The 25,285-nt window shown below is 42.5% G+C and overlaps 1 protein-coding gene across 4 annotated transcripts in view; it reads right to left on the bottom strand.

Moving 5' to 3' along the window:
* Adcy8 (adenylate cyclase 8) overlaps positions 1-25,285 on the bottom strand; it is a 231,096-nt gene that overhangs the window by 188,493 nt on the left and 17,318 nt on the right. The gene's annotated exons all lie outside the window — the stretch shown is intronic.

Genomic DNA, 25,285 nt, shown 5'->3' with positions numbered 1-25,285 from the left:
GTATATATCACCTTTTCTTTTATCCATTCATATGTTACTGGGTACCTTGGCTGGTTTTATAACGTGGCTATTGTAAATTGCACTGCTATACACATTGAAGTGGCTGTATCACTATAGTATGCTTATTTTAATTATTTTGGATGAATACCAAGAAGTGGGACAGCTGAGTCATGTGGTGGTTCCATTCCTAGTCTTTTAAGGAATCTCCATACTGATTTCTAAAAAAAGTTGCATTAATTTGCAGTCCCACCAATGATGTGTAAGTGTGCCTTTACCACAGCATCTTTATCAGCAATTACTGTTATTTGTATTCTTGATTGTCATTCTAACTGGAGTGAAATGAAATGAAATCTAAGTGTAGTTTATTTGTATTTCCTTGATTGCTAAAGGTGTTGAACCTTTTTGTGTATATATGTAGGTCACTTGTATTTCTTCTTTTGAGAAATAATGTCCTTTTAGATCATTTCCCCCCATTTTTCAATTGGATTATTTGTTTTTTTGTGTGTGTTTAAGTTTTCTGACTTCTTTATATATCCTGGATACTAACCCTCTCTCCAAAGAGTCACACAATACCTGATCTCAAATTATGCTACAGAGCTATAGTAACAAAAACAGCATGATATTGTGATATAAACAGACATGAAGAATATTGGAATAAAATAAAAGACAGAAACAAATCCATATAAGTACAGTCAGTTGATACTTGACAAAGGTGCCAAAAACATACACTGGAGAAAAGATAACCTTTTAACAAATGGTGCCAGAAAAACTGGATATTTATATGCAGAAAAATGAAACTAAATCTCTTTCACCCTGCACAAAATCAACTCAAAATGGATCAAGGACTTAGGAATCAGACTAGAAACACAGGAACTGCCAGAAGAAAATATAAGACCAATATTCCAACCTAATTGCTCAAATGCTAGCTTCCTTAAGACTCCTAAAGCTCAAGAAATTAAACCAAGAATCAGTAAGTGAAATGGCATCAAATTAAAAAGCATGTGGCAAAGAAAACAATTAAGAACACAAAGAGACAGCCTGCAGAGTGGAAGAAAATCTTTGCCACATACACAGAGTTGTTCAGTAATTGACCTCACAAATAATGTTTTGCATTTTAATATCAAGTACCTAGGAATACCTGATATATTCAATTATTATTATTTTTACTAAATGTGATGAAGGAAATACTATTACATCATGGTAGTTGCAGATCTGTGGTTGCAAGATGAGGTAAGTTGTGTTTTACAATCAGTTGTGTTTTGTATTCCCTCCAACTTATAGCTCTACCAGATCCCTTCTCTATCTCGGTAAGCCAGCTCTGACCCCACACTGGTATGCTAAGTGTGAAACACTTGAGAAGTTGATTGATATTTTCTCCTATCCTTATACACTTGTAAACTTGATTTGAGAAGATTTCTTAGCTCCCAACTTCTATTAACATACCCATTCAAATTTATTTTATGTGTCTGGCAGTTTTTGAACTGGTAGTTTGCAAAGCAAAGTCCTGCTTAGTCCTGCCTTCATTCTATGGGTGGGAAAAGAATATTTAATACAGAGTGTTGGTGGCATATGTGTGATAATTGCTGTGAAGAAGAGTGAGGAGGAGGTAAGAGGATGAAGAAGGGATGGGGCAGCTAATGAATAGGGAGTTCAGAAAACACCTCTATTATGAGAAGGCATTTGAGAAAAGACTTGAAATCTGTGAGAGCACCACAAAGTGATTGGGGAAGAACATTCCAGGCAGAAAGATCAGAATGTGCAAGGACTTTGAGGCAAAAGGAGCAAGAATCCTACTGGAGACCATAATGAGTCCCCCTGTGGCTGGAGCAGAGAGGAGAGGGAAGGTGGGGAACACTCTGGAGGTGAGCTCCGAAGATCACAGGGGGTCTAATGGCCACAATAAAAACCTTGACTTTTCTTCCTGTGAAGTGGGAAGAGGAAGACCCTGGGGGCTCTGAGTACTGGGGACACATGACCTATCACTCACCTTTTCAGGGTCACACTGGCTGGGATGGGGAGAGCAGGCTGAAGTGGGGGACAATGGAGCCAGGGAGGCAACTGGAGGCTGCCTCCAAAAATTTTAGTGAAAGCTACTTTGACTGGGGCCATAGAGCTAACTGTGCAGGGGGTGATACAGGACAGACCTCGAAAAAACATCTCAGAGGACGAGACAGCAGGACTGGCCAATGGATTTTGTGCACTAGGAGAAAAAGAGGAGACAAAGAGGATCCCCAGCAAGTTAATTACTCTGACTGCACCTGAGGATCCGCAGGGGGTTAAAATGCAGATCCCCATGGCCCTTCTTGGATCCACTGAACCCAAGTCTCCAGAGGCATGGTCTTGGGATCTTTATTTTTGGAAAGCTCCCAAGTCAGTCTGTCCCACTGGGCCCCCAGGCTGGCATAAGGGAATATCTGCTTTGTGTAAATGACCTGAAAATCACAGATAATGCTGAATTCTGACCTCCTTTCTGTTTATCCATCAGCCTTCCTAAATTTTGAATTCCTCAAGGGCAGAGACTGTGTTCCTGTGGCTGCATCTCAGCAGGCCCTGCATCCTGGCCGCTGTCTCCTTTTCTGAAGGGTTGTCTGTGGTGAAATATTTTTCCATTTTATTTCTGGATAAGTGATGCATGATAGATGCTCTTCCACCAGGTTCTCCCCACGTCACTAATCTTCAAAGTCTTCTGCATTTATGCTACTTTTCAAAGAATAGTTGTGTCCTGTATTTACTATACAGTGGAGAAGGGTTAGGGAGTCAACTCTGGAATCGGACCATGTGGGTCTCAAATCTCATCTCTACCGCTGGTCCTTGGGGTGACCAAGTTATGATTCTCAGTTAGAAAGCAGATGCTAAATAGTCAGGTTTGCTGTACTATGTATGCAGACCCAGCAGTGCAACCCAGTGGTTAAGAATTTGGCCTCCCAATTATTTTACTTACTTGTGATGTGCACTTGGCCCCTGAAATCTTCTTGTCTGTTCAAGGGGAATACTTTCCTCAGCGTGTTGCCAGATGGTAGAAGAAAGAAACAAACAAAAGGCCTGTCATACAATAATTGCTCAATATTGACCGTGACAGTTGATGTCATTAATGTTGATTTTGACTGATATGTAATAATTGTACATATTTTTGGCATAACACTGTGATGTTTTGAAATGCATTATGTAAAGATCAAATCACAGTAATTAGCTTATCTACCACCTTGAACATTTAGCACTTATTAGTGGAACCAATACTTAAAATCCCTCCTTCTCAATATTTTGAGTTATGAAGACACATTATTGTTAACTATGGCCACCTTACCGTGCAGTAGAACACTAGACCTCATTTCTTCTAACTCATTTCTGACTAACATGGTACCAGTTGACACATCCTCCCCATCTTTTCTTTCCCCTACTCTTCCTAGTTTCCAGTTACCACTATTCTGTGAACTTTTATGAGAGCAACTGTTTTAGATTCTGCCTATCAGTAAGATCATGTGGTATTTATCTTTCTGATTGTATCTTATTTTATTTAACATAATATCCTCCAGGTTCATTCATGTTATGACAAACAACAGGATTTGATCCTTTCATGGCTTAATGCCATTCCATGGTGCACAGAGACCATTTTCTTTTTCCATTCATCCACTGATAGGCACTTGGGTTGGTTCCCTGTCTTGGCCACTGTGAAGGGTACTGCAGTAAACACATGATGTCTCTTGGCCATAATGATTCGACTTCCTTTGAATATACACCAGTTATTGGGTTTGCTGGGTCATATGGTGGTTCTCTTTTTAATTTTCTTGAGCAGCTTCCAGACTGTTTTCTAAGACAGTCATACTAATTTGTATTCAGACTGCATTTTGATCCATTGTACACAAATGGGGTACAACTTTTCATTTCTATGGTTGTGCATGATGTAGATTCACATCATTCGTGTAATCATGCATGTACATAGGGTAATGATGTCTGTCTCAGTCCACCATCTTTCATACCCCTGCCCCCTCTTCCCTCTCATTCCCCTCTATGTAATCTAAAGCTCCTCCTTTCTTCTCTCACCCCCCACTCCAGCTAGAATGAGGGGGGATCTCATTATGGTTTTGATTTGCATTTTCCTGAAGATATGCCATTGGTCATTACTGTTTTTGTTGCCTCTTATGTCACTCAAGTGGCCCTTGAAGGGTTTCTCAGTTACAGAGTCAGGGTTTAGAGAGGTCACTTGAGAAGCAGGGAATAGTCCTGACCCAGGTGAAACTCACTGAGGACTCAGCAAGGAAAGGGAAGGAGGACAGAGCCAGGGAGACGCAGGACTCACCCAGCCCAGAGGGAACACAACAGTCCCCGCCAACACGCTCTGCCAGCTCGTGGGCTCCCCGGCAGCTGTCGGCTCTGTGGCCATGCTTCCTGCCTGCCCTTTATAAATAGTACGCACTGCATTGGAGGACAAAGTATAAATAGCATGTAATGAAGTTTGAAAAGCAACAGAACGATAAAGTTGTGAAAAGCTAAGAAAAGAGTAGGAAAAACGTGGACAGGCCGCACTGAGCTGGCCAGACGTGCACAGTGAAGGGGAAGGTGGCCGCCCCCAGGACAGAATGGGTGCAGGGACGACACCCTGAGGAGCGACAGAACGGGGTGGGAGGCTGCGAGCACTCAGGAGGTAACAACCAGAGGGGGTTTTAGAAAACCGAATAAAAGGAGTTCTTACTTTTACTGAGGATAAAGATTTTTTTTAATGGATTTTTAGGAACTAAGACATTACAGAGGAAGTAAAAATGTTAAAGGCTAAAAATAGGAAGGCCTGGAGTTGAGGAGAAATAAAAGAAGTGATTAAACCCTTTAAAAATAGACAAGGTGAAAAATGAAGTTAAGAGATTTTTTTAAAGATGAGAAATCTAATAAGTGGTAGTGCAAATTTTAAGGTAAGCTGTACGAATGCAAAGCAGTTTAAGACAGTAACCTGTTTTCAAGGTCCCTGTGACCATATTCAGAGAGGTGGGCAAAGCTGCAGCCATTCTCCTTCTAAGAGTGCTTTCCAGCTGGAGATGACCCCATCAGACACTCCTGCCAGCCTTGTCACAAGGGGACTCCAGGGGAACTGTGTACACACCTGTTGTGTTCTGGGCGTTGCTTTGACCTTTCCACTTGCTATTTTAGTGGACAGGTCAGTAACAAGTCCTTCAGATCTTACGAGATCCTTTCCATGGAAAAGTGAGATTCACAGAGGTTAGATGATGTCCCACGGTCATAGAGCTAGTAAGCGGTACCTGGTGACTAACTGCCCTGGCTTCACTGGAGAACAGGGCTTTCTTTCAAAACCTAGACAGGAGTTTTCCTCTGTTCTCCCCCAGGGGTCCGTGGACGGCAGGCCAGCCAAGTCAGCCATGTCTTGCCTCTGTGCAGCTGGTGAGCATGGTTCTTATATTTGTAAAGAGTTGAGGGGGAAGCAGCACGTGGAGTAGAGAGAGCAGGTGGAGGAGAAGGGGAAGAGGAAGAAGAGAGGGAGGGGAGCTAAACGCCTAGTCAGTGAAACCTAAAAGAATGACTTATTTACTCTCAAACCTTTTGCAGAAAAAAATCTTGTTGACCCCTGATTCCCCAATCATTCTGGAATATCTGCACAGAAAGGAAGTGGGTCCTTTTGGTCTTCACAGTTGCCAGGAGTTTTGAGGGACCAGTGTGTGTGTAGTTGGAGGTCAGGGAAAGGGAATGGGCTGCTGGTGACACCTGTTTATCCATCTGTCAGGGGTGGAAGACTTGGAAAAACTTGGGAATTCACTAGAACACAAGTTTTCTCGTTCCTAGGCCTAAGGAAGGACCGTTGTCACTGAAAACCTTCACAACTGCTGTTTTGCTGAGTGGCTGGATTCACATCTTCCATAGCCTATTTGGAATGAGTTTACAAAAGAATGGGAGAAAAGGAAGTAGAGACAGAGAGCCTGGATTTTGAGGAGCATTGTTGTAAGGAATTACCAAGAAACTGGGCAATAGTGGGAAAGGGAGTAAGTGATTAAAATTTTTCTTTAAAGTTTTTTTCCTTTTAGTTAATATTTGACTATGGGAAAATCTCAGCATTTTGTTCAGGTTTATGATGGTGGAAATGCTCTGATAAGGAAGGAACTCACTGATGGCAGGGCTTCAGGAACACAGTCCACAAGCAGGTGAGAGGATGGGGGTACTCCAGCGCATCTTGGAGTCATTAGGCTTAGATGAGCACAGACCCAGGAAAGGGAGTTGGGAGCCAGTATGGACTTCACCTCACTCCTAAGGACCTCTTCTGTACCATGCTGTTTCTTGCAGCCTCACGTGTGGCCCACCACCAGGTGTTTCTGTGGAAGTGCCATTGTCCTGGCATGTGCTCTCCAAAGTGTCCTCCCCATCACCTGCCAATCATCTGCTCAACTCATGGAGGTCAAGACTCAACCTGCTCAACCATTTTTTTTCTTTCCTGATGTCTTGGACTCTACTCCATGGAGACACCTGCTACTGCCCTTATGAGTTGGGGGTCGGCCTCTGTCACTATAAGACTGCTTTCCCAGGGATTTACACAGTGCTTGCACTTATCCTACTTCTTCCTCATTCATAGCGTAGGCACCTAGTTCCTGAGGGCAGATCGTGTGTTAAGGCTTTCTGTATTTGGACAATGCAAACATTGAACTTGCCCACTAGGAGTTTACAGACTAATAATGCTGCAGGTCTTCAGGACACATGAATTCATTGTTAAATAAAAGGCTGAGCTTGGTGGGGGCAGACTAAAGGCATGCGAGCCTTCCACCTTCTCTTAGGAGAGACCTTAGTGGAGCAGATTTCCACTCACAGGGAAGGAGGGAGAGTACGTTCTTAGGTCTTCCTTCTCAACTGGCTGGGATGCTTCTGCAGCTTAAGAGGTTAGAGTTGGGCATCTGAATCAAATCCCAGTCTCACTGTCTGGAATCCACTGAGACTATTTTGCTTCTTCTTAATGTGAGCACTTATTGATTGTCTGTTATCCATGTGCAGGTGCTTTCCTGGACTGGGCATGAACAATAAGTCTCTCTCCTCCTGGCATTTATATTCCCTTGAACTTAGTGTTTCTTCATACAAATACTTGGCATGTGCCTGATGCTCAGCAAACAGCCCCAAATGGCAGCTACAAGCTTTAACATCCTCTGTAGGTTCTCTCCCCATCAAGGTGCTGGGCAGAAAGCCAGGAGAGGACCTTGGGGGCTCAGCGCTTTCCCTCTCCTCTTCCATTCCCTCTCCTGGCTCTTATGTGTCCCTGATGTGTCCCTTGGCTTCTAGTGACTCAAAGTGACTTGAAGAAAGCTGGACCCAGTTTCCTGGTTATTCCGTTTGCCTTTCTCTGCCTGTTCTGTGCCCTGGAAGACTGGGATATCTAGACTGCACCATCAGGTGTCCGTATCCTCGGCTTCCTTTTGGGTTATGCCGTGGATGGTCCAAGTGGAAGATGGAGAAATTGAGGAGAAATAGATAGAGAGATGGCGAGAGAGAAACAAAGAGAAATGGAGGTAGACAGACAGACAATAGAGAGCCACACATGTGAGAGGGAGGATGGGGCAGTCATTCCTCCTGTTGCATTTTGGACAACGACTACTCCACAATTCTCCCCAGGTTCTGGGCACCATCCCTCCCCTCACCCTTGTTTTAGTCAGCTTTCTTTTTTGTCACTGTGACCAAAAGACCTGACAAGAATACTTTTAGAGGAGGAAAAGTTTCTCTGGGGCTCACGGTTTCAGAGGTGTCAGTCCATGGACGGCTGGCTCCATTGCCTGGGCCCGAGGTGAGGCAGAACATCATGGCAGAAGAGTGTGGTGGAGCAATGCAGCTCAGGACATGGCCATCAGAAAGCAGAGAGAGCTCTGCTCCCCGGGGACAAAAATATACCCCTAAGACAAGCCTCCCGAGTGGCCTACCTTCCCCAGTCACACACACCTGCCTGCAGCCACCACTGGGTTTATCCCTATCAGTGGACTAATGCACTGATCAGGTTTAGGCCTCATGACCCAGTCACTTCATAGCTAAACCACATCACCCCTTCAGGTTCCTAGGGGTGAAAACAGCATCCTCTGTGGCCGATCCGGTGCCTCATCAAGGCTGTGATGCCTTAGGCCGTGCCTCAGAACTGCACCTGAGCCCACTCCGTGTGGTTCTTTAAACCTGTTCCGGCAGGATCCCTGAATGGTGATTGTCCCAAGGCCTCACACATTTCCAGTCCTTTGCACATTTGGCCCCTTTCCTTAAGACACTACACTCTCAACACACACACGCACACACACACACACACGCACACACACACACACACGCACACACCTACTTCCCTGGCATTCTTCAAGATGCAGCAAAAGTCACTTTGAGGCTCGTCCCTGAAAGTCTCCTGTCCTTCAGCCTGTCACTCTTTCCCATTTTCTAGTAGTGAACCCTAATCATCCTGCCTTGCGGCTCCTGTCAGGTCCCAGGTCTTGTCTGTGTGGTCCTGAGGGTGATGGTGTCCGCCAGCCCCTGCTGCATCCCTGTGCTTGACATACCGAGGTCATTCAGTAAATGCCTGTTGACAGCCCACTCCTGCAGTTGTCTCCAGGAGCAGTTGGGAGATTTGGCGAGTGTCAGATGTGAGTGGCCTCCATGGGTTTGTGTCTGTAAGAAAGGATATTTCTCGAGGGAAAATCAGATGTCTTTACTGAGAAGCTGATTTCCTGGGCAGGGGACTTTTTCAAGTTTATTCACTCTGGCAACCATGAGAGTTTTCCCTGCCATTTTTATTAATGAAGACCTGTGACCCATAAAAGGTCTATATAAATATGGCAGAATACTAGGCCTTAGCTTTTTCCTCCATATATAGAACAAGAAATCTTGGAAAGTTCACATTTTCACATTGCTGCACTCCTTGGTGGTGGTTTAGTGGGTGAATCATTTCCTGGGTCAGCAAAGGGGTGGTTAATGTTGGGAAACGGGGAAGGACATTCAGGACAAAGAGCAACAGTAATTAGTTCTCTTGCCAGTCCTGTTTGGATCCCCAGGAGAAGGTTTTCAAAAGTTTGTGATAATGTCCCCAAAAAGTTATTGGAGGGTTTCAAGTCCACTTTAATTTCATGATGAAACTGCTCTTTAAAAACCATTAATGACTCATGTTTAAAACAGACAAATATAGGATACTCTTTGCTTATTAGATGAAAGAAGGAAATATGAAGGTGTCATATCCAACAAAAATAAAATCCCATGGGAAGCTGCACCTGGGAGAGAGTGGGCACACCCAGCGAGAGAATCCATGAGCAGTTAAAAGCATGGGATATTTTGTGCAGAAATATCTTTGTTGATTTGATCAAATGAACTCTTTAAGCTACAATAACACACATTATTGCAATTGCTATCAGAATATTAATGGCTCAGGGAGGAAATCAGGGGCCTCTATAAACTGTATCAGGATTGTGTTCTTGTTTTTTATGTCACAAAACCCACAAGAGCTAGATCGACCAGTCTTTCAACTCTGGTCACAGGTCCAGCAGCAGGTTCCACTCTTCCATTAATTCTCCTCAAGTAGGCGGTGTTCTGCCCACCAAAGTGCACTGGAAGCATCCTGGGACATTTTGGGTTGTCGATCTGGGGGTGGGGCAGGTGTACCACTGTCATAAGTGGCAGAGTCCAGTCATGCTGTCAAAACATGCTACAAGAAACCAGAACAGCCCTTCCTCATCAAAGAAAAAAATCGTCTGCCTCTAAACATCAATGGTTCAGAGATTGAGATTGAGAAACCCTCTCCTGGATCTTAACAGTTGCCAGCACGTAGTAAAAGCTCAGTCTATGATAATGTGAATGGTAGGTATGCAGGTTAGTGTTCAAAGTTGGTTTGTCTGCAAAACATAGCAATTCTCTTTCAAACATTTCCACATTTCCAACTCTGCCATGTGGATCTATTTGTGTGTGTGTGTGTGTGTGTGTGTGTGTGTGCGCGCGCGCGAATGTGATTTTGAAGCTTCCCATTCACCTGGGAGAACAAATGGGATCAGGTCAGAGGATGTTCCTGCCTTGAAGTAGTTCCAGTCTGGTGGGGAAGACAATTAGACATGCACTTACCTCCAGGAGGGTGAGTGCTAGGCTGGCGACCAAGGCCGCCGGTGCCTGTCATGTGAACAGCTAACATTATTGAGCATCTGTTGTGTTGTAGGCACCTTTCCAAACACTGAACCTACATATCTTCATTTAATTCACACTGTATTGCAAGGAAATAAGTGCTACTGTTATTATCAGGGCCATGATAGGACCTGCTGTTCAAGCAGAATGGTTTAGACAGTGAGAGACTAATGCTCAATACTGGCTGTTCACATGAGAGGCAGGCTTCCATGCGTCTCCAGCCTAATCCTCATCTTCCTCAACTGTACTGAAAAAATAGAATGCAGGATCACTCTGATCCCCAATGTATGGCAAAAACAAACAAACAAACTAACTAACTAAGCCAGGTACTTAGTTTAGCTCAGTCGCCTGCCTCAGGTAACTCCTCTGTAAGTGGAATGATCAGTCTTGGAACTCAGCCAGTCAGGCTTTGGAGCCCAACCTCCGAAGTACTAAGTGCACTGTTCTGTAAAGACGGTGCAGAACAGTGGAGTCTGCAAGCATAAGGGGTCCAGGGAGGCTCCCTAGAGGAGATGGGCATTTAAGCTGAAGCCTGAACAGTGAGTAGCAGTTCAGCAAGCAGAGGTGGAGAAAGTGTGTTGAATGAGCAGTAGGGACATGGGCAAGGTAAAGCAGGGAGCATGCATTGAGTGAAAACTACCTGGCATTGCTGGAAAATAAGATGGTGAGGTTGGAGGTGATAGCAGAGAGGAGCAGGTGAGTAAGGCGTTCACTACACCTTGTGTCCACTTGAGTGCCATCAGCTCATCAAACCACCATTCCACGAAGTATGACTTCACCAGTTTATATGGATAAGGAAATGAGTCTCAGACGTCCATCTTAACTTGCCCCCAAATTATACACTTGACAGTGGAGCTGGGAGCATGTCCGATTCCAACATCCATTCTGAGTCACTGTAGTCAAACCTTAACTTCAGAGTATTTGAAACTCATCCTTTTAGGACTTGCAAAAATATCCTTGAACACCACAGCTAGAGATGTCATCGCCAAAAAACCCTTATGAACATCAATACTAATAAATTTGGTTTTAGAGGAATATGCTTTTTCTCTGGGCTTTGGCACATACATCAACTCAACTACTTTGCAAGGAGGACCAAGAGCCAGGTCCCGAGATGTGCTGGCATGTTTGCATGGGGTGTGGGAAGAAGGAACTGTATTTGAACTCCAGTTATGCAAGGTGACAATTTATGATACAATGGAATTTTCACATGTGTGTGTTTAGATTATATGTATTTGCAACTAAAGGTTTGGGTTTGAGAGGGAAGGAGAAAGAGAAAGGAATAAAAGGAGAAAGGGACAAGAGGAAGAGAAAAGAGAAGAGGAGAGATGAGGAGAGGAGGGAAACAGGTAGGGAGGGAACAGGAAAGAAAGCACTATAAATTATTTGAGCAATGCTGACTGCTCGCGAGCGTTGACATGGAATGAGTCTGCTTCAGCCCTGTGGACTACAGCAGTGTGCTCATTCCACGAGAGTCAGTGTGTCTCTAGGCTTAAAGCTGCTTCTTTTTCAGACACTGTGGTCCTTAAACATAAGCCAATGGCTTCACTTAGAGCTCAAACAAACTGGAGAAAGACTTAGCTGTGCTCAGTTTTGCTGATGTGTGTGTGCACTTAAGAAGACTTTTATTAAGAATGGTTTTTGACTCAGCTGTTAGTTTTAAAACCTCACCCCAGTGAAGCAGGTGAAGGTCGCATAGGTAGTATAGGTAGAATGTGTGCCCAAGCCCTTCTATGACGTGTGTTACAGAAAATGTGGAATTGAGGCGAACATGGGAAAAGTCACAGTCTTTGTGCCTCTGATGTTTGGTGGAGGTGCAGTTAGCACTATTCTACTCACGTTTGTTGAGTAGAATAGTGAATGAGTGACCCCTCAGTTGCTAGCTGCCAGATAAGAATCTGGAGCCTCCTCTGAAAAGCCTCCTCAGTGGATGGAGATATTTTCAACACTGCTTTAGAAATTAAGTCTATAAATATTCGCAGCCAGGCAAATCAGATATGTTTTGAAGACCAAAGTAGACACTGATTCAATTCTCCTCCCTCTTTATCTAGGGCCTGTCAGACACGGCATCTAAAGTGCATTATGGATGGAGCTGGAAGGAGAGCAGAGGGCCTGGTGGAACTGGGACTGAACTGAATCCTGCAGGATGGACCCTGATCAGGGCACAGGCAGCTTGTGGACAAAACTACTTTCTTCGCTACAGTCTCAGTTCCTGACACAGGGGGCATGGAACTGCTAAAGAGCTGCGCTGGGACCCTGGAACAGTGCCTCATCTAAGGTTAGATTTGATCACCTAAGGAAGAGTTGACATTGTGGGCCTGGAGACAGGTGTATAGGAGACATCTGTGGTTGGGGAGAATACTATAGGCACCCCCAGTACTGTTGTGTCTAACCAGGAAACTGCCTTTACAGCAGAAGGGGTGTGGGGGGGTAGCATAAGGCTGTGGTTCCGCTGGTTACACCACCTACTCCTCTCCAAGAAGCTGATAACCTATGGAAACCATAAGGCCCCTAGGGAGGCACAGGGGAGGAGCCACTTTGTAGTCATACTCTCTGACACACTGGATACTTTAAATCAAAGGTCTCTACGCGGTGCTCTACACCCCCTAGGAACAATATGAGTTTGGAAAACAAGGGGTGGAGCAGAGTGACCTCACCTTGATCCCCACAGGCCCTTTTGGAGATCCTGAAATCTTGGGTTCTGTAAGCTTAGAAATCCAGTTTGCCCAAACTGAAAGCTTTCACCAAGTGATACAGCAATTCCCATTGAACTAGAAACGATGACTTTCACCTGCCATGGTGGGCTATCTATGACCAGTGATCAGCAGACAGGAAAAACCACCTTCGGGGAAGGGGGTGAGCTCTTGGCTTGAGAAAGGCATGGTAATGGCAGCTCAGTCCCTCAGGGGTTGGAGTCTGAGTTCCATCACCAGGTAGGCCACCAAGAACAACAGAAACAGTCACTGAGGGCGAGGGGAACCAGGAATTAAAAGTACAGGAGGGAGACAGTTGGGGTCCCAATAAACCACCATAGCAGCAGGGACAATTGATCCCATTAGCTTTCCCTCGGTAAACTTCTCCAAAGATATGCCCGCCAGAATCACAGAGGGCCAGCTCTCAGAACTTGTGTGACATGGATCTTAATGGCAGAAGGGTGGAATGAGCTACCACACACATCCCTCTACACAGAAGGACATATTCTCTGAGGATTGCTTCTGTCAGACACCCTCAACTGTCAGATCCTGTGGAGATCACCTCTGATGAAGAGGGCCTTCTCATCCAAATTCCTGCTCCAAGACTAATAAACATGGAGATACAGAAGTTCAGAACTCCCATTCAGAATATTCCAGAAAGATAGTCCCAGCTTCAGAACTGCACATAGAACTGAGGTCTCTGTTCAAATTACATCAAACGTCATTGTGTCTCTTTGTTTATTTCTGCTTCCACCTCTTCCCTTCCGAGTGATACTGATCCCAATAGCACCTCTTAATAATTTTCCAGCATATGAAACTCTCCTTCCAAGTCTGCTTCTCAGAAAATCTAACTTCTAACAAACAACTCTTCCTTACTTTTACTAACATAGCTGGCTTCCAATGTTTGTGGAATGAATGTATTTGTAGGATGAATTATTTAATGAATTAATTTAATTGACACCATCCAGATCATTAGATGGAAGCTGGTGATGCTGACAATCTCAGAACTAGTTTCTTCCTTTCTTCATTCATTTTATAAATTTTTGATTCTCACGTCAGACCTAGGCTCTTAGATTCAGTGGCAAATAGGACAACTAAGGTCCCTTCTCTGTGAAACATCTTGTGGGGACTTTAACTTAGGTCCAGTAATCAGGGACATCCTCTCTGCAGATGAAATATTTAGAGGAAACTGAACAAAGATGAAAAGAGCCAAGTCATGATCATTCCAGGTGGAAGAAAAGCAGGGAAGGCGACCCATGGGTGGGGGTGGGGGAGAGGAAGAGGCTCCAATGCTCTCGCTTGCATTTTGGCCTGAAGCTCTGGGGCTGAGGCGCTTCAAAATTATGGTGAAAACCACTGCAGAGTTCCTCAGAAAACGAGTTTTCTCTCAATCATCTCTCTCTTCCTCAGACCCCTGCGCTCAGTGAACAGAATCACCTTATCTTGGCCAACCAGTGATCAGCACTGCTGGTCTCGCTGTGGCAGATGGTGGTGTCACGAGGTGGTAGCAGCGGCTCCCAAGGAGTTCTTGGTGTAAGCATGAAGCAAGTGTGGTGCGATGTGGTGGTTACTATGGCAATTTTTATTGGGTAATTGGGTTTGAAGAAACATTTTGATTCATCATTAGTTACAGAGTTAAAAATAGCAACTTACCAAGGGCTTGTTTTCTCTTAAAACATACCTGCTGCTCAAGGCTGACAAAGGACAGTGTGCACCAAAAGTTGGAGCACTTCCCAAGTCACCTGGGCTGTGATCCTGACTCCTGCAAAGGGCACCTATCTTCTGCTTAACTTTATGCAAGAGGTATGCTTATTACTACAAAAGAATGTCAGATTAGCCTAAGAGATAAAAAAATAGTTTATTAGGTCCAAACTGGGTAGCCTTGTCCATAAAGAAGGTGAGTTCTTATGGAATAACTTTAGAAAAATTCTCAACTGAGTTCCTTATTCTGAGAGAAGAATGAAGGAACTTTAGATTACGTAGAGGGAAATGAGAGGGAGGAGGGGGCAGGGGTATGAAAGATGGTGGAATGAGACAGACATCATTACCCTACGTACATGTGTGATTACACAAATGGTGTGACTCTACATCATGCACAACCATAGAAATGAATAGTTGTAACCGAATTGTGTACAATGAATCAAAATGTAGTCTGTAAAAATTTTTTTAAAAAGTGCACCACGATCAAGTGGGTTTTATCCCAGGGATGCAAGGTTGGTTCAACATCCGGAAATCAATAAATGTCATTCACCATATTGACAGACTTAAGGTTAAGAATCACATGATTATTTTGATAGATGCAAAAAAAAGCATTCCATAAAACATAGCATCCCTTCATGCTCAAAACACTAGAAAAAATAGGGACAGTGGGAACATTCCTTAACATTGTAAAGGTCATCTATGCTAAGCCCATGGCTAATATCATTCTAAATGGTGAAAAACTGAAAGCATTCCCTCTAAAAACTGGAACAAGGCAGGAATGCCCCCTTTCATCACTTCTATTCAATATCGTCCTTGAAACTCTAGCCAGAGCAATTAGACAGACCAAAGAAATTAAAGGGATACGAATAGGAAAAGAAGAACTCAAACTATCCCTATTTGCTGATGATACGATTATATACTTAGAGGAACAGGAAATTTCACCAGAAAATTTTTAGAACTCATAAGTGAATTCAGTAAAGTAGCAGGTTACAAGATCAATGCTCATAAATCCAATGCATTTTTATACATAAGTGATGAATCTTCAGAAAGAGAAGTTAGGAAAACTACCCCATTCACAATAGCCTCGAAAAAAATAAAGTATTTGGGAATCAATTTCACAAAAGAGGTGAAAGACCTCTACAATGAGAACTACAGAACACTAAAGAAAGAAATTAAAGAAAACCTTAGAAGATGGAAAGATCTCCCATGTTCTTGGATAGGAAGAATTAATATTGTCAAAATGGCCATACTACCAAAAGTGCTATACAGATTCAATGCAATTACAATTAAAATCCCAATGATGTACCTTGCAAAAATAGAGCAAGTAATTATGAAATTCATCTGGAAGAATAAGAAACCCAGAATAGCTAAAGCAATCCTTAGCAGAAAGAGTGAAGCAGCGGGTATTGCAATACCAGATCTTCAACTCTACTACAAAGCAATAGTAACAAAAATGGCATGGTATTGGTACCAAAATAGACAGGTAGATCAATGGTACAGAATAGAGGACATGGACACAAACCCAAATAAATACAATTTTCTCATACTAGACAAAGGTTCCAAAAATATGCAATGGAGAAAAGGTAGCCTCTTCAACAAACGGTGCTGGGAAAACTGGAAATCCATATGCAACAGAATGAAATTAAACCCCTATCTCTCACCCTACACAAAACTCAACTCAAAATGGATCAAGGACCTTGGAATCCGACCAGAGACCCTGCATCTTATAGAAGAAAAAGTAGGTCCAAATCTTCAACATGTCGGCTTAGGATCAGACTTCCTTAACAGGACTCCCATAGCACAAGAAATAAAAGCAAGAATCAACAACTGGGATCGATTCAAACTAAAAAGCTTTCTCTCAGCAAAGGAAACTATCAGTAATGTGAAGAGAGAGCCTACAGAGTGGGAGAATATCTTTGCCACTCGTACTTCAGATAGAGCACTAATTTCCAGAATCTATAAAGAACTCAAAAAACTCTCCACCAAGAATACAAATAACCCAATCAACAAATGGGCTAAGGAAATGAACAGACACTTCACAGAAGAAGATGTACAAGCAATCAACAGATATATGAAAAAATGTTCAACATCTCTAGTAATAAGAGAAATGCAAATCAAAACTACCCTAAGATTCCCTCTCACCCCAATTAGAATGGCGATTATCAAGAATACAAGCTACAATAGGTGTTGGCGAGGATGTGGTGAAAAAGGAACACTCATACATTGCTGGTGGGGTTGCAAATTAGTGCAGCCACTCTGGAAAGCAGTGTGGAGATTCCTCAGAAAGCTTGGAATGGAAACACCATTTGACCCAGCTATCCCACTCCTTGTCCTATACCCAAAGGACTTAAAATCAGCATACTACAGAGATACAGCCACATCAATGTTCATAGCTGCTCAGTTCACCATAGCCAGATTGTGGAACCAACCTAGATGTCCTTCAATTGATGAATGGATAAAGAAACTGTGGTGTATATATATATATATATATATATACACCAATCTCAAAAAACCAAAGTTTGAATGATCTCGCTGATAAGGGGATGATGACACACACACAATGGAATATTACTCAGCCATAAAGAATGATAAAATTATGGCATTTGCAGGCAACTGGATGAAATTGGAGAATATCATGCTAAGTGAGATAAGCCAATCTCAAAAAACCAAAGTTTGAATGATCTCGCTGATAAGGGGATGATGACACATAATGGGGGGTGGGAGGGGTTAGTGTTAGGGTTAGGGTTAGGGTTAGGGAGGGGGGAAAGAATGGAGGAAGGAAGGACTGTTTAGAGGGAAAACAGGGGTGGGAGGGGTGGGGGGGAGAGAAAAAATAACAGAATGAATCAAACAACATTACCTGATGTAAATTTATGATTACCAAATCGTATGCCTTTACTCCATGTACAAATAAAGAAACAACATGTATCCCATTTGTTTACAATTAAAAAAAATTCTCAACTGAATAATTTTATAGGCTGGGTTGGATCCAGTTGTTTTCTAACACTCCTTTTCTCTGATAAGTACCGAGAGGAGTGTGGTTTAGAAATGAAGCTCCAGTCAGGGACTAACCTCAGCTAACAGGTATAGCAGGGAATCAACACTAGCAAATCTATCAACAAGGGTTTATTGTACCTTGTTTTTACAAGTTTACTCATCTGATGTTTGAATCCAATAAAATGTTCTTCCAAAACTTAAGTGTTTGGTACTTATGAGTAAGTGCAACGTGTTTGGGTCCATAATGCCAAGCTATATACCTTGTGACACATTAGGTAGTAAAAATATCATGGAAGCTAGGACATCACATATCCTCACCCCACAGTGACTCATACTAACACCATCCTGTTCACCATTTTAAAATTAAATACGCTCATTCTACATTTGAATCCTAATTCTGCCACTTATCACAGCTGAGCCTATATTATCAGTTTCTTTAAAGAGCGGGATAATTAATAACTATCTTCCAGGATTGCCATAGGATGGAATGAGGTTGCCTATGAAATAGCACCAGGACACTGGCTACCCTAGCTTAGTAGCTTAGAAATCTGCTTCTGGGGTCTGAATCCTGGATCTACCTTTTCCTAGCTGTGGGAAGACAGAGAATTCACTTATTCTCTCTAAGCCTCAGGCTCCTCATATGTTAACCGGAGACACTACTGGTCCCTGCTTCACAGGTTGTTGTGATTGAGTGAGGTAATTACAGAAAGCCCTCAGCAGATAATGAGCATACAGTAGCCACTAGCTGTTGCTATCAATGGTAATTTCCTTCCCTTTCTTGTCTACACCGTCTGTTCCTTTAATGTGGGATTATGTGTCATAATTAATTTTTCTGGACTTCATAGCTATTGTAACAATGTCTTTTATTGTGCAAATTGGGATGCTTTTCAGAACAGAGCCAGGCATAAATCTGGAGTGTGCTGGGAAGACTGTGGCATGTGGTCATTCTACCCAGGACACATATGATTGGGACAATAATGTTAAGTCTTCACACTATTCTTAGGAAATTGACTGACAGAGCAGTCTTTTCAATTCAGGCACAGCTCTAGACTCTGCAGATGGGTCATCCAATAAAAGAGACTGAATCCCTCCTTCTCCTTATGAGGAGACAAAAAATAAACAAAGGAAAAATGATAGTATTTCCTGTGCATTGTTGAAAAGCGCTGTGGGGAAATGGAGCTGATTAAGAGGAGAAAGAACCACAGGAGACAGGAGGTTGCTTTGTCTGATGAAGTTTCGTGTTAGCAAAGGCTCAAAGAAGGTGAGCAAGCTATGCCAGCAGCTACAGGTGGAGAGGGGGGGTATATTCCATTAACAACAGCCACTCGCTGCCATGGCCTTGATACAAGTGAGCGGTACAGAGTCAAAGACCATTCGTAAACAGATGGACTTCCACAGAGACTTGAAAACCTCAGCTCAGATAGGCCTACTGTCTTCCCATTAATTTTAGCTGTTTGATCTGTAAACAATTAACAGCTTTATTCCGTGTTACCATTCTAAAAATTATAGTTGTACCGATTAAGTTTCTCCTAGATGCCCAGTGTTTCAGTGAAAAAAAAAAAAAAAAAAACTATCTTATTTCTTATAGTAACAGATCAGTATGGAAGTTATTATACCTCACCTTTGCCCTGGGAAATGTGAAGAAGCTCAAAGGGATGAAAAACTTTATATGCACATGGCTAGGTAGTCGAGCTAGGCCTGAAATGCACAAACAAATCTGCTGATTCTAAATTTCCAGCTAGGCATGTGTCACTGAGACAGGTGCTAGGCATTGTCCTTGAGACCAGGTGTCAGGCACTGTTGTGGACACCAGGAAAAATGGATGTGATCTTTTTGTCTAACAGAGGCATGTAAGTTATTTGGAGTGATAGAAGGTAAACACATGATTTCTTTTTTAAATCAAAGTGAGTTCAAGGGGTGAGTAACATGGAGTTGTGGGGAGATGTGGTGTGAGGGAGAGATCGCAGATTGAAATCAGGTGGTCAAGGTAGAGTGCTCACTAGGTCAGTGGCTTTCCAGCCAAAACAAGAGAGAATCACACAGGTCTATGGGGAAAGGACATTCCAGGCAGAGAAAACAGGATGACACATGTAAGGCATTTCTGAGAGAGAGGTGAGGCTGAAGCAGAGTGAGTAAGAGAGGAAGCAGAGATAGGGCAGAAGAAGGTGCAGGGCGAGAGAAGTTCTTTGGACCACTTCCCAGAGACTGGCTTGAGCCAGTATGGAGTGAGCAGTCCCGGGGCCAGGGCAGAGGAGGACGCTGACTTCCTTCATTTCAGGAGTTACCCCTCCAAACACACTGACCTGGGAGAGGCAGGCACTGAGTCTTCTGTTTGCATCTTCACTGCATCTTCAGTTTGCTGGTCACAGCCTGACAGTTAATTTCCTTTGCCCCTTAGAGTGATAGAAATGGTGGCAGAGAAATATGTCAGGTAAGAGAAGGTGCACATCCTACCAGGAGATGATCAGCCCAGAACCGCAGCCTGCTTAGTGTTTGGATGTTAAGAAGTCTTTCAGGCCCTTGCTTCCTGTTTGATAAGCAGCAGGGCTAGTGATGTGCCCTCTATATCCATGTTATTATTATACCATCTGCACATTAACTATCAGAAAATAGAAATTGTATGACAAATGCCAAGTGTATGTACGTGTATAAATATATATATTTATAAATAATATATATATTTATAAATATATATTTACATATATATTTATATATATATTAATATATATATTTGGTATGTGTGTTGTGAGTGGGTCATTGGAGTAAATGTTGGTTTGAGGAAAAGAATTCAGATTTGAAATACATGTTCTCCTTCAAAGTTTAATCAAAATAGTGACTCAATGCAGTTCCAATACTGTCTCCTTTAGTTATTATTATTTTTAAAGGTCAAAGAAAATGCTCTGAAAAAGGGAGGTAGTTATTTTCTTTTTGAATTCTTTTTGGTAAAATACTCCTTCTCAGATGAGTAATGTTTGTATTCCACCTATTCTTTAAGCTCTCAGTCAAGTGATATGAACATATTAGTTAAAAATACCAAAGACACATATTTTGATTAATTAGGCTCTCTCTGAGTCCTTGGTCCAGAGTCTATTGCCAACATTTTCATTGGTTGCCCTTGCTACTCTTTTGTTCATTCATTCAATAAAAATCCACAGAACCCCTTATATGAGCTAGGCATTGTCCCTGGGACTGAAGACAAGGCTGTAATTAGAGAATCAAGACCCTCATAAAGCAAACTGCATTCAGACAGGTAAAGCTAATGAACTAGCCACTGTTCTGGGACTTTATCTGCATCATTGATGTTTATTCTTATGTTCCTTTATAAAACGCATACACTAAGCATCCCCATTTTAGAGATAAAATAACTGAGGTGTATGGAGGCTGAATAACTTGCCAACCATACAGCTAATATGTGCTGGTCTCAGGATCAAAACCCAAGCACTCTGACCCCAGAGTATGCGTTTGCAGTCATTTTGCCAAATAATCATCTTCTACATGGGAAGAAACAGAGGAGTACAAATTTCCTGAAGATTTAAAATGTAGTGAAAAGCATGAATGTGGGTATCTAATATTTTTTTAGTCAAGGAGATCTAATTTATAACCACATATTTTTTTCAGAATCTCTAAATTTTATTCTTGAATTTCCAGTTCATCTGCTGCCTCCAAGGTAAGATCTTCCTTAGTATTCCCACTTGGAACTAATGACACCGTCTTTCTGGCTCAAAATAGGATAGAGATGTCAGGGAGTCCTGCAGAGATGATGAAAGACAGGAGGAAGATGGAGTGGAGGTATGGGGATGATGCTCAGGTTGATACTAACAAAAATGGAAATCTTCCACAGTGAGGCAGTGAAGACTGGGCTTCTGTGGTGGAGCCTAGCAGCTGTCCACATCGCATCAACAGCAAGCCTAGTTTTCCGCAAACAGAATTGTCACATAAGGCAATGAACCACCTGGCATACAGTAACTTCCACATCATTGTGATATTCAAACAGAATTAGGATAAAAATGTTTAGAAAATGGCTGTGGTTTCAATCACCAGCACTGCCAAAAAAAGGAAAAGTTTGAAAATTTTTTAAATTAAGCATATTAACCCACATCTACTTCTTACGTTGTGCATTACCCTTCCTAGTCCTGGTCACAAAATTGAGAGAATAAATGAATGACAGTATTTACTGAAAAATCTCTCTATACATAGATAGGTAAATACATATAAATATCTGTACATTTATCTATCTGGGTATTTACGTATCTATTCACCTATCTATATCTATACTGAAGCCAGTATTAGAGTCAACTTCCTTCTCATGAGGTTGACAGGCTAGACTCTTCCATAGTAACTCATTCTTATGGAGAATCAGCATAAGATGAAAGCAATGAGAACAATAATGCTTGATAAAATTGTTGTTTGCCACTTTAAGTAAGGCTATCTATTTAAAGATGTGGAAACCATAAGTATTTTTTACCAGAACCTAAGCTATTAAAAGAAGCGCATCACCTTGGCACAATGATTTTTGTGTAGGATCATTGGAGTTACAATTTGGCAGATTCATTAGGTCATCTTCTCTTGGTAAAATTCCTGTTAAGATGCTGGTACCAAAAATATTTTCTGTGCAAATTTTAGTCTTACGCAGGATTTGAGCCAGAGAGAAAGATCCAGAAGCCTGGTAGAAGCACTAATCTGAACACTGATCCAACTCAGGTTTCTCTCACCTTCTTGGGTGTTAGCATTCGATGGTCATACATATCATCCAGCCTTGAATATTCTCATTCACTTATTCTTAAACATGGCATGCTGAGAATATTTCAGTGGGCAAGCAGACCTGAACCACTCCCTATCCTCATTGCATTCACACTCCAGTGGGAAAGACGGACCTGGAGCACGCAAGAATTCTCAACAACAGCTAGAGAGAGGGGGAGGGGATACTTCCTAAGATAAGTATGGGGATTTGAAAATGTAATTGAGTTGTGACTTGAGAAGGGGACAGAGGAAACTTCCCTGAGAAAGGTTTCTTGAGCAGAGAATGAGGAAAGAATGTCTTGGGCATAGGAGGAATAGAAACTCAGAGACCTGAGAGTTAGAAGAAGGCAGCAGGTCTTGGGAGGAGCTGAGAGGAAGGCTGTGACTTGAGGATGGACATTGAGATGAAGAACGGCACCATCCGAGGGGGCAGGGGCCAGATGTAAGTGGTAGGCTACAGGAAAGGGCTCAGCCTCCGTGGTAAGAGCAATGAGAAGCTGCTGACATGTGCTAGAGGACTCTAAAGCATCGGTAGAGGAATAATCCCATCACAGTAGCGCTGAGCATCGTAGATGGGAAAAATGCAAAGGTGGATGCAGGGAGGCTACCAAGTGATCAACCAGGAGCAGCCCTTCTGCACCAGAGCAGAGGAATGAGAGATAAAGCTGCACGGACTTGAGGTCATTCAGCAGGCAAACCTCCCAGAGACTTGCAGTGGGCTAGCTGTGGAGACTGAGAGGGAGAGAAGAGATGGGGATGCCCTGTGATCTTCCTGGCCTGGGCAACTGCAAGGGTGGCATGGGAACTCCAGATTCACCGGGACTGAGATCCAGAAGTAGGGCAAGAAACAGCTTGGTGTAAATATCCAGGATGTCTCTGAGATGCAGGAGATTTCTTGGACTTCATTCCTTTTTAGAGTTCCATTGTTCTACATATAACCAATTATGTATATCAAGAGTTCTAGAGTCATAAGCTTCAAATTAGAAAGGCTTTTAAGAATCATTTAGTTCAATCCCTCTTCTTTGCACCAAATCCCTGGTGGTAGGCATCTGGCTTTGGCTGAACACCTCCAGGGATGGCTTTTTAATCTCACAAGGCCTAGTATACTTTCAAAGAATTATAAATAGGAAGGCATCCAGTTCTTCCCTTGGGAAATAGTCCCACCTGTCTTCTCCAGTCATGATTGTTGCCTGGCATTTGTTCAAGTGACATAAATTATACATCAGATGATCTAACATCTGATCTGTCTCTTTATGTTCCCCAAATCTCATGTATGGAGCAAAAAAAAAAAAAAAAAAAAAAAAAAAAAAGCCAGAAAAACCCACTCATAAAATGAAAATGGCTCTCTTTGCTCTGTTTCTCTTAGATGATGGTGGCCAAATAAAAGATAGAATAGCAATCGCAATTTGTCTCAAGGTCTAGTCAATGTTTGTTTATCAGATAATACACCATGAATATATTTTGAAGCTAGTATTGATTAGAAATTTCATTTGGCTATTGGTAACATAGAATTGAAATAAAATTGGATTAAACAAAACTGGAGTATATTTTATACCACTTAGAAAACAATCTAAGAATCAGTACTCTGGGGCTGATGTGGTGACCTAATATATAATGAATGTCCAAGGATTCCTACTTTTTTGTCATCTGCTGTCCTCTGTGTGACTTCTGTCCCTCCTAGTAGTCTGCTAGAGCTTGTGGGGAAAAAGATGACAGAAACATGGCTAAAAGGAGTGGGGTGGGACAAAAAAGTGGTGGGCCTTCCAGATGGACAAGACGTTTTCAAATGCTTTCTAAAGTCCTCCATTAATGCAGATGGGCATATTTCCTCCCAAGATGAAATCTTGGTTCTCTATGCAAGGAAAAAGCGACAATGCGTACTATCAGCCAGCAGTCTCTGAGATCTAGCCAGGTGACAGGCAATGTGTCCTCACAGGACTTTCAATTTTAGTGCACATGAAACAACTTAGGGTAATTCAGAATCATGTGGGCAACTAAGTCTGGACTACTTTGAAGAGTATAAGCAGGAAAGAAAGGCATTTATTTCTGCTAGTAGGAATCTGGGTAAAATAAGGGCTTGTTTTTTGTATTTTGATAAATTATGTAATGATTTTTTTACAATTTTTCCATCTGCTATGCTCACAACACTGGTCTTGAAGAAAGATGGTGAATTGTGAAGTCATCAGAACTTGGAGCTCTTCTAAGTCTGAGTTTACTCCCTAAATGTTAGTTTTATTTCAGCATGTGCATAAGGCTTAGGTGAAGGTGTATATCAGTTCCCAAGTTGTTACAGCATCAAGGTATGAAACCCAGTAAGGAATGAAATCATCATAGATCGAGTGGGAGGAGGGCCAGGTATCAGCATGTACACTTTTCTTTCTTGCCTTCTTGTTCTGGTAGTTTAAATGTCTCAAGAGTGGGAAGCATGTCCTTTTCAACTTTGCATCCCTGGAGTTTAGCAGCCATAGATGGTTGATAAACAGAAGGTTTACAAAATGTGAATAAGCATTTACTTAAATGGCCACCTGGCATGTATAGGGTGGTGGTGGACGAAGCCATCTATATTTGGAGCCCAACTGACTTGAATTCGAATTCTCACTTGGCCACACCCCAACTGAATGACTTCAGTCAGATCAGTCTCCCTCATCCTTGCTTTCTTCAAAGTGAAGGTTACAATGCTACAGTGCAAGAATACCATTAGGTGTAAATAGGATGTGTGAAAGTCATGCAACAGAAACTCAGACATGACAGGTGTGTAGCAAATGGTAGAAAGAGCAACTATTGCTCTGGTGCACTTCGACCAATGACAACACGAAGGAGTCCCTGTCACATGCACGTGTGTTCTTCCACATTCGCCCTTGAGGGACACCAGAGGTAAGCCTTTGATGGCCACAGGCCTCCAGGGTATTTCCTAAAGTAGTGGTTCTCACACAGTGCTCGGTGGGAGCTTGGCAGTGCTGTAGAGATTGTAACAAAGATGGCATGTGTTGCAAGCACAAGGCCCTGAGTTCCATCCCCAGTACTGCAAAAAAAAAAAAAAAAAAAAA

Source organism: Sciurus carolinensis, chromosome 1 (genome assembly GCF_902686445.1).
Source record: "Sciurus carolinensis chromosome 1, mSciCar1.2, whole genome shotgun sequence".
NCBI lineage: Eukaryota > Metazoa > Chordata > Mammalia > Rodentia > Sciuridae > Sciurus > Sciurus carolinensis.
This window is presented reverse-complemented; position numbering and strand designations above follow the sequence as displayed.